Source organism: Cherax quadricarinatus, chromosome 98, assembly GCF_038502225.1.
Source record: "Cherax quadricarinatus isolate ZL_2023a chromosome 98, ASM3850222v1, whole genome shotgun sequence".
NCBI lineage: Eukaryota > Metazoa > Arthropoda > Malacostraca > Decapoda > Parastacidae > Cherax > Cherax quadricarinatus.
Window position 1 is genome coordinate 8,778,811 of NC_091389.1, and position 12,500 is coordinate 8,791,310.

At 45.1% G+C, this 12,500-nt stretch overlaps 3 protein-coding genes across 15 annotated transcripts in view; 2 read left to right on the forward strand and 1 right to left on the reverse strand.

Annotated features, from left to right (window-relative positions):
• Nucleotides 1–12,500, forward strand: part of LOC128702468 (tigger transposable element-derived protein 1) — a 490,624-nt gene that overhangs the window by 393,358 nt on the left and 84,766 nt on the right. The gene's annotated exons all lie outside the window — the stretch shown is intronic.
• The window catches only part of Snap29 (Synaptosomal-associated protein 29kDa), a 91,428-nt gene that overhangs the window by 57,984 nt on the left and 20,944 nt on the right, over nucleotides 1–12,500 (reverse strand). The gene's annotated exons all lie outside the window — the stretch shown is intronic.
• Nucleotides 3,824–12,500, forward strand: part of LOC128702455 (uncharacterized) — a 36,112-nt gene continuing 27,435 nt past the window's right edge. Inside the window, exon 1 of the mRNA XM_070105318.1 lies at nucleotides 3,824–4,042. The gene's annotated coding sequence lies outside the window, so the exon portion shown is untranslated. The remainder of the gene's footprint in view (nucleotides 4,043–12,500) is intronic.

Genomic DNA, 12,500 nt, shown 5'->3' on the forward strand with positions numbered 1-12,500 from the left:
AGACACTGTAGAGTGAAGCAGGAACAGTAGGATGACAGAAGGTAAACTACAAGAGAGGGAACTACACAGACACTGTAGAGTGTAGCAGGAACAGTAGGATGACAGAAGGTAAACTACAAGAGAGGGAACTACACAGACACTGTAGAGTGTAGCAGGAACAGTAGGATGGCAGAAGGTAAACTACAAGAGAGGGAACTACACAGACACTGTAGAGTGTAGCAGGAACAGTAGGATGGCAGAAGGTAAACTACAAGAGAGGGAACTACACAGACACTGTAGAGTGTAGCAGGAACAGTAGGATGGCAGAAGGTAAACTACAAGAGAGGGAACTACACAGACACTGTAGAGTGTAGCAGGAACAGTAGGATGACAGAAGGTAAACTACAAGAGAGGGAACTACACAGACATGAAGATATTCCTACATAAGGTACAGTGGTAAAGAGAACTGGTGGGAACAACAGTAAATGATGGAATATGTGACCACAGTGACAATACCAGAATGACACAGCAGCGACAACCAGACCCTGACCCAGAGCTGTTGTACAGCCACATCAGGAGGTGTGGAAGACAGCAAATGTAGTCCCAGTTTTTAAGAAAGGAGACAGACACGAAGCATTAAACTACGGATCTGTGTCACTGATATGTATAGCATGTAAAGTCATGGGAAGATTATCAGGAGAGTGGTGGAACACCTAGAAAGAAACAAGCTCATAAACGATAACCAGCACGGTTTCAGGGACGAAAAAATCCTGTCACAAACCTACTGGAGTTCTATGACATGGTGACAGCAGTAAGACATGGGAGAGAGGGGTGGGTAGACTGCATTTTCTTGTACTGTAAGAAGGCCTTCGACACAGTTCCTCACAAGATATTAGAGCAAAATCTAGAGAAACATGCTGGAATAACAGGAAAAACACTGCAATAGATCAAGGAATACATGATAGGAAGGAAACAACGAGTCATGGTATGTGACGAGGTGTCAGAGTGGGCGCCTGTGACAAGTGGGGTTCCACAAGGGTCAGTCCCAGGACCGGTAGTGTTTCTGGTATATGTGAATGACATGACGGAAGGGATAGATTCAGAGTCCTTGTTTGCAGATGATGTGAAGTTAATGAGGAGAATTCAAGTGGACGAAGATCAGGTAGAATTACAAAGGGATCTGGACAGGCTGGAAGCTTGGTCAAACAACTGGCTCCTGGAGTTCAACCCCACCCTAAGTGCAAAGTCATGAATATCGGGGAAGGTGAAAGAAGACAGCAGACAGAGTATAGGTGGTCAAAAACTGCAAACCTCACTCAAGTAAAAGGATCTTGGGGTGCGTATAATGCCGAGCACATCTCCTGAAGCGCACATCAACCAGATAACTGCTACAGCACATGGGAGCCTGGCAAACCTGAGAACAGCGTTCCGATACGTCAGTAATGAATCGTTCAAGATTCTGTACACAGTACGTCAGGTACTGTACACCATGTACGTCAGGCCCATATTGGAGTATGCAACACCAGTCTAGAACCTACACGTGGCCAAGCACATCAAGAAATTAGAGAAAGTGCAAAGTCTTGCAACAAGACTAGTCCCAGAGCTAAGGGAAATGTCCTGCGAGGAGAGGTTAAGGGAACTCAACCTGTCGACACTGGAGGACAGGAGAGATAGGGGAGACATGATAACAACATATAAAATACTGAGAGGAATTGGCAAGGTGGATCGTGACACGATGTTCCAGAGATGTGACACAGCAACAAGGAGACACAACAACAAGGGCACACAGCAACAAGGGGACACAACAACAAGGGCACACAGCAACAAGGGGACACAACAACAAGGGCACACAGCAACAATTGGACACAGCAACAAGGGCACAAAACAACGAGGGGACACAACAACAAGGGCACACAGCAACAAGGGGACACAACAACAAGGGCACACAGCAACAATTGGACACAGCAACAAGGGCACAAAACAACAAGGGGACACAACAACAAGGGCACACAACAAGGGCACACAGCAACAATTGGACACAGCAACAAGGGCACAAAACAACAAGGGGACACAACAACAAGGGCACACAACAACAAGGGGACACAGCAACAAGGGTACACAGTAACAATGGGACACATCAACAAGGGGACACAGTAACAATGGGGCACAGCAACAAGGGGACACAACAACAAGGGGACACAGCAACAAGGGGACACAACAACAAGGGGACACAGCAACAATGGGACACAGCAACAAGGGGACACAGTAACAATGGGACACAGCAACAAGGGGACACAGTAACAATGGGACACAGCAACAAGGGGACACAACAACAAGGGGACACAACAACAAGGGGACACAGCAACAAGGGGACACAACAACAAGGGGACACAGCAACAATGGGACACAGCAACAAGGGGACGCAACAACAAGGGGACACAACAACAAGGGCACACAACAACAAGGGGACATAGCAACAAGGGGACACAGCAACAAGGGGACACAGCAACAAGGGGACACAGCAACAAGGGGACACAGCAACGAGAGGACACAACAACAAGGGGACACAGCAACAAGGGGACACAGCAAGAAGGGGACACAGCAACATGGGGACACAACTGAAAGTTGAAGACTCAGATGAGTCAAAGGGATGATAGGAAGTATTTCTGCAGTCAAGGAGCTGTCAGGAAGTGGAACAATCTGGTGAGTGATGTAGTGGAGGAAGGATCCATACACAGCTTTAAGAAGAGATAGGTTAAAGCTCACGGAGCAGGGAGAGTGATCTAGTAGTGACTATATATATATATATATATATATATATATATATATATATATATATATATATATATATATATATATATATATATATATATATATATATATGTCGTGCCGAATAGGCAGAACTTGCGATCTTGGCTTAAATAGCAACGTTCATCTTGCCATATAGGACAAGTGAAAATTTGTGTATGCAATAATTTCGCCAAAATCATTCTGAACTTAACGAAAAAAAAATATTTCACTGTGTTTGTTTAGTATTAAATTATTGTTAACAAATTTAAAATATATTTAGTTGGGTTAGGCTAAAATAAATTGTTCTTGTTATAATAAGGTTAGGTAAGTTTTCTAAGATTCTTTTGGTGCAAAATTAAAAAATTTTACATTAACATTAATGAAAAAAATATATCTTTAAACGTATAAGAGAAAATTTTAGAAAGGACTTAATTTTAAATGAGTTCTTGCTAACTGACCAGTTTTACATATTCGGCACGACATATATATATATATATATATATATATATATATATATATATATATATATAATTTTTTGATCTATGTAAAGTGTCAATTTGATCAGTCATCTATTAAAAAAATCCTGTCTCTTCCGCCCACAATAGTGGCCTTAACCAGACTTTTTATATATTTTTTTTAAGTTTAAGTTTTCGTGTCTTAATATTTCGGCCATTTATTTGCCTTACAGTGTTAAGTATACATATAAAAGGCAGATTTTAGTGTTTTTCAGTATTTTAAGATATTTGAGGGCTTTTTCTGGTCTATCTGGTGATTTGGGAGGTTAATGGGGGTCTTTTAATGAGTATTTTTCAACGAGGTGGTGAACGAGAATTAAAGATTTTTTTCTCCACTCATCAAAATGGCATCTGGTAAATATTACCAATGAGGGTCGACTTTAGACCCGTGACGTCACTCTGGTGACCAATGGGAGCGAGGGTAACGCTGTGACGTTACTGGAAAAGGACCAATGAGCTTATAGAGTCTCCCTTGGCTGGGACCCCGCCCAGCCACCAGGCTATATAAACCCCGCTTCTTGTGTCCAGAGCTCAGAAACAAGGCGGCCTTCGACAAAGACACACGTGTGGGAGCCCTGCCAACACCTTCACTTTCAAAACCTTGGCCATTACCTTTAAAAACCCCGTCGAAAAACCACAATAACAATCGGTTATTCTTGGCAACCAGCTAGAGGAGCCTCAGTAAGACCAAAACCGGTTGCCTTGACCTCTTGGACTCAAGAGAGCCAGTTGGTAGGCCGATCCACCAATACAAACAGGTAAGATTTTTATTTTTACAACCATATACATTCATACACATTCACTATCACAAATTTATACCAACTCTATAAACATACATCACCATACACATACAACCATATTATACATCCAGTACCATACACGTTTATACAGCCAGTGTACATAATGTACCATACATGTGGGTGGTGACATGTGGATGGTCACGTGTGGATGGTCACATGTGGATGGTCACATGTGGATGGTCACATGTGGATGGTCACATGTGGATGGTCAGGTGGGTGGTCAGATGTGGATGGTCACATGTGGGTGGTCACATGTGGATGGTCACATGTGGGTGGTCACATGTGGATGGTCACATGTGGATGGTCACATGTGGATGGTCAGGTGGGTGGTCACATGTGGATGGTCACATGTGGATGGTCACATGTGGATGGTCACATGTGGGTGGTCACATGTGGATGGTCACATGTGGATGGTCACATGTGGGTGGTCACATGTGGATGGTCACATGTGGGTGGTCACATGTGGATGGTCACATGTGGATGGTCACATGTGGGTGGTCACATGTGGGTGGTCACATGTGGATGGTCACATGTGGATGGTCACATGTGGATGGTCACATGTGGATGGTCACATGTGGATGGTCACATGTGGATGGTCACATGTGGATGGTCACATGTGGATGGTCACATGTGGGTGGTCACATGTGGATGGTCACATGTGGATGGTCACATGTGGATGGTCACATGTGGATGGTCACATATGGATGGTCACATATGGATGGTCACATGTGGATGGTCACATGTGGATGGTCACATGTGGATGGTCACATGTGGGTGGTCACATGTGGATGGTCACATGTGGATGGTCACATGTGGATGGTCACATATGGATGGTCACATATGGATGGTCACATGTGGATGGTCACATGTGGATGGTCACATGTGGATGGTCACATGTGGATGGTCACATGTGGATTGGTATATGTGGTAATTTAATGTCTTAGGGGCAATAAGTTTGTCTTCTCTGGGAAGGCAGAGAGTGCACATCAGTTGTGGAACTTGCTGCCAGAAGGCCAGTTAGACAGCATCGACGGGCACTGAACCTGTCTAAAGGGACCTCCTCAAGCCCTTTAATAAAATTAGACACATGTGCAACATCTGGGTATCTTCATTGTAGACGTTTCGCCCTTCCAGTTGAGCATTAGAAGGAATTTAGGGTAATCAATATGATATGACTACCCGTTGCTTTTAGAAGTATTGCTACGACGCTTTGACGTAGACTAAAAGTATTGTTACGACGCTTTGACGTAGACTAAAAGTATTGTTACGACGCTTTGACGTAGACTAAAAGTATTGTTACGACGCTTTGACGTAGACTAGAGGTATTGTTACGACGCTTTGACGTAGACTAGAAGTATTGCTACGACGTTTTGACGTAGACTAGAAGTATTGCTACGACGCTTTGACGTAGACTAGAAGTATTATTACGACGCTTTGACGTAGACTAGAAGTATTGTTACGACGCTTTGACGTAGACTAGAAGTATTGCTACGATGCTTTGACGTCGACTAGAAGTATTGCTACGACGCTTTGACGTAGACTAGAGGTATTGCTACGACGCTTTGACGTAGACTAGAAGTATTGCTACGACGCTTTGACGTAGACTAGAAGTATTGTTACGACGCTTTGACGTAGACTAGAAGTATTGTTACGACGCTTTGACGTAGACTAGAAGTATTGCTACGACGCTTTGACGTAGACTAGAAGTATTGTTACGACGCTTTGACGTAGACTAGACCCATGTCGTAGTAACAAGTACTAAATACATACAACACTGCTCCAGGAACTAATTACATGCATCACTGCTTCAGGTACTAATTACATACAGCACTGCTCCAGGAACTAATTACATGCATCACTGCTCCAGGAACTAATTACATGCAGCACTGCTCCAGGTACTAATTACATACAGCACTGCTCCAGGAACTAATTACATGCATCACTGCTCCAGGAACTAATTACATGCAGCACTGCTCCAGGTACTAATTACATACAACACTGCTCCAGGAACTAATTACATGCATCACTGCTCCAGGAACTAATTACATGCAGCACTGCTCCAGGTACTAATTACATACAGCACTGCTCCAGGTACTAAATACATACATCACTGCTCCAGGTACTAATTACATGCATCACTGCTCCAGGTACTAATTACATACAGCACTGCTCCAGGAACTAATTACATGCATCACTGCTCCAGGAACTAATTACATGCAGCACTGCTCCAGGTACTAATTACATAAATCACTGCTCCAGGTAATAAATACATACATCACTGCTCCAGGTACTAATTACATGCATCACTGCTCCAGATACTAATTACATACATCACTGCTCTAGGTACTAAATACATACATCACTGCTCTAGGTACTAATTACATGCGTCACTGGTCCAGGTCCTAATTACATACAGCACTGCTCCAGGTACTAATTACATACAGCACTGCTCCAGGTACTAATTACATACAGCACTGCTCCAGGTACTAATTACATACAGCACTGCTCCAGGTACTAATTACATACAGCACTGCTCCAGGTACTAATTACATACAGCACTGCTCCAGGTACTAATTACATACAGCAGTGCTCCAGGTACTAATTACATACAGCACTGCTCCAGGAACTAATTACATACAGCACTGCTCCAGGTACTAATTACATACATCATTGCTCCAGGTACTAATTTCATACATCACTGCTCCAGGTACTAATTACATACATCACTGCTCCAGGTACTAATTTCATACATCACTGCTGCAGGTACTAATTACATACAGCACTGCTCCAGGTACTAATTTCATACATCACTGCTCCAGGTACTAATTACATACAGCACTGCTCCAGGTACTAATTTCATACATCACTGCTCCAGGTACTAATTACATACAGCACTGCTCAAGGTACTAATTACATACAGCACTGCTCCAGGTACTAATTACATACAGCACTGCTCCAGGTACTAATTACATACAGCACTGCTCCAGGTGCTAATTACATACATCACTACTCCAGGTACTAATTACATACATCACTGCTCCAGGTACTAATTACATACAGCACTGCTCCAGGTACTAATTACATACATCACTGCTCTAGGTACTAATTACATACAGCACTGCTCCAGGTACTAATTACATACAGCACTGCTCCAGGTACTAATTACATACATCACTGCTCCAGGTACTAATAACATACATCACTGCTCCAGGTACTAATTACATACATCACTGCTCCAGGTACTAAATACATACAACACTGTTCCAGGTACTAATTACATACATCACTGCTCCAGGTACTAATTACATACATCACTGCTCCAGGTACTAATTACATACAGCACTGCTCCAGGTACTAATAACATACATCACTGCTCCAGGTACTAATTACATACAACACTGCTCCAGGTACTAATAACATACATCACTGCTCCAGGTACTAATTACATACATCACTGCTCCAGGTACTAATTACATACAGCACTGCTCTAGATCCTAATTACATACAGCACTGCTGTAGGTCCTAATTACATACATCACTGCTTCAGGTACTAATACCATACATCACTGCTCTAGGTACTAATTATATACATCACTGCTCCAGGTACTAATTACATACATCACTGCTCCAGGTACTAATTAAATACATCACTGCTCCAGGTACTAATTTCATACATCACTGCTCCAGGTACTAATTACATACATCACTGCTCCAGGTACTAATTACATACATCACTGCTCCAGGTACTAATTACATACATCACTGCTCTAGGTACTAATTACATACAGCACTGCTCCAGGTACTAATTACATACAGCACTGCTCCAGGTACTAATTACATACATCACTGCTCTAGGTACTAATTACATACAGCACTGCTCCAGGTACTAATTACATACAGCACTGCTCTAGGTACTAATTACATCACTGCTCCAGGTGCTAATAACAGCAACAATTAGGTTCTCCACAGCTGAACAATCCTGTGTTAGGTTACTTTCCACAGATTCTCAGTTGGGTTGAGGTCAGCAGAGTTTCCAGGGCAGTTTAGAACGCTTGGCTCACTCTCTTCCAGGAAAGTCAGCATTTTTCTGGAAGTGTGGCATGGAACAATATCTTGCTGGATAAGACAGTCTATATTGTTATTATAATCAAAACTAAATGCTAGACCCAAAAGGATCACCGCTTCCATAGAACCGTCCACAAACAAACACGTTCCAGACCATGGAGGTGGACTCTTCTCCAGGCTGAGGGACTGACCACTTTGTTCCAGAGCATGGAGCTGGACTCTTCTCCAGGCTGAGGGACTGACCACCTTGTTCCAGAGCATGGAGCTGGACTCTTCTCCAGGCTGAGGGACTGACCACTTTGTTCCAGAGCATGGAGCTGGACTCTTCTCCAGGCTGAGGGACTGACCACCTTGTTCCAGAGCATGGAGCTGGACTCTTCTCCAGGCTGAGGGACTGACCACCTTGTTCCAGACCATGGAGCTGAACTCTTCTCCAGCCTGAGGCACTGACCACCTTGTTCTAGACCATGGAGCTGAACTCTTCTCCAGGCTGAGGGACTGACCACCTTGTTCCAGACCATGGAGCTGAACTCTTCTCCAGCCTGAGGGACTGACCACCTTGTTCTAGACCATGGTGCTGAACTCTTCTCCAGCCTGAGGGACTGACCACCTTGTTCTAGACCATGGTGCTGAACTCTTCTCCAGGCTGAGGGACTGACCACCTTGTTCCAGACCATGGAGCTGAACTCTTCTCCAGCCTGAGGGACTGACCACCTTGTTCTAGACCATGGTGCTGAACTCTTCTCCAGGCTGAGGGACTGACCACCTTGTTCTAGACCATGGAGCTGAACTCTTCTCCAGGCTGAGGGACTGACCACCTTGTTCTAGACCATGGAGCTGAACTCTTCTCCAGCCTGAGGGACTGACCACGTTGTTCTAGACCATGGTGCTGAACTCTTCTCCAGGCTGAGGGACTGACCACCTTGTTCCAGACCATGGAGCTGAACTCTTCTCCAGGCTGAGGGACTGACCACCTTGTTCCAGACCATGGAGCTGAACTCTTCTCCAGGCTGAGGGACTGACCACCTTGTTCCAGACCATGGAGCTGAACTCTTCTCCAGCCTGAGGGACTGACCACCTTGTTCTAGACCATGGTTCTGAACTCTTCTCCAGGCTGAGGGACTGACCACCTTGTTCCAGACCATGGAGCTGAACTCTTCTCCAGCCTGAGGGACTGACCACCTTGTTCCAGACCATGGAGCTGGACTCTTCTCCAGGCTGAGGGACTGACCACCTTGTTCCAGACCATGGAGCTGAACTCTTCTCCAGCCTGAGGGACTGACCACCTTGTTCCAGACCATGGAGCTGAACTCTTCTCCAGCCTGAGGGAGTGACCACCTTGTTCCAGACCATGGAGCTGAACTCTTCTCCAGCCTGAGGGACTGACCACCTTGTTCCAGACCATGGAGCTGAACTCTTCTCCAGCCTGAGGGACTGACCACCTTGTTCCAGACCATGGAGCTGAACTCTTCTCCAGGCTGAGGGACTGACCACCTTGTTCTAGACCATGGTTCTGAACTCTTCTCCAGGCTGAGGGACTGACCACCTTGTTCCAGACCATGGAGCTGAACTCTTCTCCAGCCTGAGGGACTGACCACCTTGTTCCAGACCATGGAGCTGGACTCTTTCTCCAGGCTGAGGGGCTGACCACATTGTTCCAGACCATGGTGCTGAACTCTTCTCCAGGCTGAGGGACTGACCACATTGTTCCAGACCATGGAGCTGAACTCTTCTCCAGCCTGAGGGACTGACCACCTTGTTCCAGACCATGGAGCTGGACTCTTCTCCAGGCTGAGGGACTGACCACCTTGTTTCAGACCATGGAGCTGGACTCTTCTCCAGCCTGAGGGACTGACCACCTTGTTCCAGACCATGGAGCTGGACTCTTCTCCAGCCTGAGGGACTGACCACCTTGTTCCAGACCATGGAGCTGAACTCTTCTCCAGGCTGAGGGACTGACCACCTCAAATACTTTGCCTCCATGGTTGATGGACCCATCACATCTTTATATCATTTCTACTGCTGCCTTTGTATCTGACTGAAGAACCCGACTGTGTAGGTGACACATTTCATCCATAAAGACACCGAACTGTTGTACATGTGTCTTAATCTTCAACTCTCAAATATCTGAGAGGTGAAGGCAGTATTTAGCTTCAATATTTAAGAGAATATTTAGCGTCATGTTGACTTTCCTGCGTCAACCACTGGAGGGAAACGAGCAGTGACACAGCCAGTTAATCCCAGCCGGTTAATCCCAGCCGGTTAATCCCAGCCGGTTAATCGCAACGCTGGAGTTTACCGAAGTATATATTGATTTAGTTAGTGAAGGATAATGGTGTGAGGGTAAGGGAGGAGGCGCCAAGTATCCTTCATTTGTTGACTCCTCGCTTCTCCACCCCTTGTTTGTACTGTCTCTTCCGTCCCAGTTCTTTTGTTTATCTAGTTTTGCGCTGTTATCATTATTATAAGCATAAGTAAGAGCTAAACCCACAAGGGTCATGCAGTGCTGCAGGGTAGGGTGTACTGTGTAATATACTTGATCTAGCACTAGGAAGGGTTGAGAGAGTAACAGAGTTAGAGTTAGTAAGTCCTGTGAGCAGTGCTAAACGAAGTATTATCAGGATTGTGTAATAAATTGGTTACTGTCAGAAAGTCAGAGTGAGTCTGTGTCGGAGGTGGGGCTGTCAGCGAGGAGGGAAGATAAAGGGTGTTAGAGAGGGGCTGTCAGCGAGGAGGGAAGATAAAGTGAAGGTGTTAGAGTGGTGACGACATTGGAGGTAAATTCTACGTGCTCGCTGATAGACAGGACAGTCTAACAGAATATGGCAGATGTTGTAACCCAACAATTCTGACAGGGTGGAAGATGGCGCTTCTCCATGAGATACCCGTGAGTAAGACTGGTGTGTCCGATGCCAAGACTGGACAGCGTAGTCTCCCGTGAGTAAGACTGGTGTGTCCGATGCCAAGACTGGACAGCGTAGTCTCCCGTGAGTAAGACTGGTGTGTCCGATGCCAAGACTGGACAGCGTAGTCTCCCGTGAGTAAGACTGGTGTGTCCGATGCCAAGACTGGACAGTGTAGTCTCCCGTGAGTAAGACTGGTGTGTCCGATGCCAAGACTGGGCAGCATAGTCTCCCGTAAATAAGACTGGTGTGTCCGATGCCAAGATTGGACAGCGTAGTCTCCCATGAGTAAGACTGGTGTGTCCGATGCCAAGACTGGACAGCGTAGTCTCCCATGAGTAAGACTGGTGTGTCCGATGCCAAGACTGGGCAGCATAGTCTCCCGTGAGTAAGACTGGTGTGTCTGGTGCCAAGACTGGACAGTGTAGTCTCCCGTGAGTAAGACTGGTGTGTCCGATGCCAAGACTGGACAGCGTAGTCTCCCGTGAGTAAGATTGATGGAATATAATTTGTTATGAGTCATATCGGACCGATTCTGTTGCCAATGGTTACAAAGGCGGTTCGAGACTATAGCAAAATAGTCTGAGATGAAATACCTCTATATGAAACTGGGAGGTCATGTACTGTTGACCTCACAGCAGAGTTTGCCTGCTTGTTGACCTCAACATCAACAGGGACCAGGGACTCAGCAGGACCCAACGAAAAACGATTTCTTTATTTCTGCTAGTAATGCAGCACAACCAAAGTTGTATACAAAGAACTAGGGGATGAGTCGAATTAATTTTTTTAATAGCTTGCAAAGCAATAAAGGAGTCCGGGACTTTAAACAAACATTGAAGTGGGCATAGATACCACATGAATAATTGCAATAAGAATTGAATATACTTCAGCTGTAAAAATGCTAGATAAATCTAATAATGCCCTCACACAACACTGGGAACACTGCTGCAAACCTGACAATGTCAGAGGATTTAGAACCATCAGTGTAAACAGCAATGGCATGAGAATGAGACTGGAAGTGATTAAGAAAAAAGGGAGCAGGAAGCAACTGTAGTTATGTGAACTTTCACATACGGCAGTGTGGAAGAACAGACACAAACTGTTGGAACCTTCCTGGGAAGGAACAGAAACAGATGATAGATGACCATATAAAGGTGGCAACTGAAGAGAAGTCAAGAGCGAGAGAACACAAAAAGAAAAGGGACGGAATAAAGAGGGGCGATGAACAAATGAACCCCTACTACCATCTGTTACTATCCTGTATGTGGAAGGATCGTGAAGATCACGAGAGGACAAAATAAAGGAGACAACGAGCATCATGGTGACCATTCGAAGATGGAATATTTGCCTCTGCATAGATGTTCTCGACAGCTGAGGAGCAAAAAGCACCTAGACACAAACTAATCTCTGGTGATTGATGGGATGAAGTTTAGAAAGAGTTGCAGGAG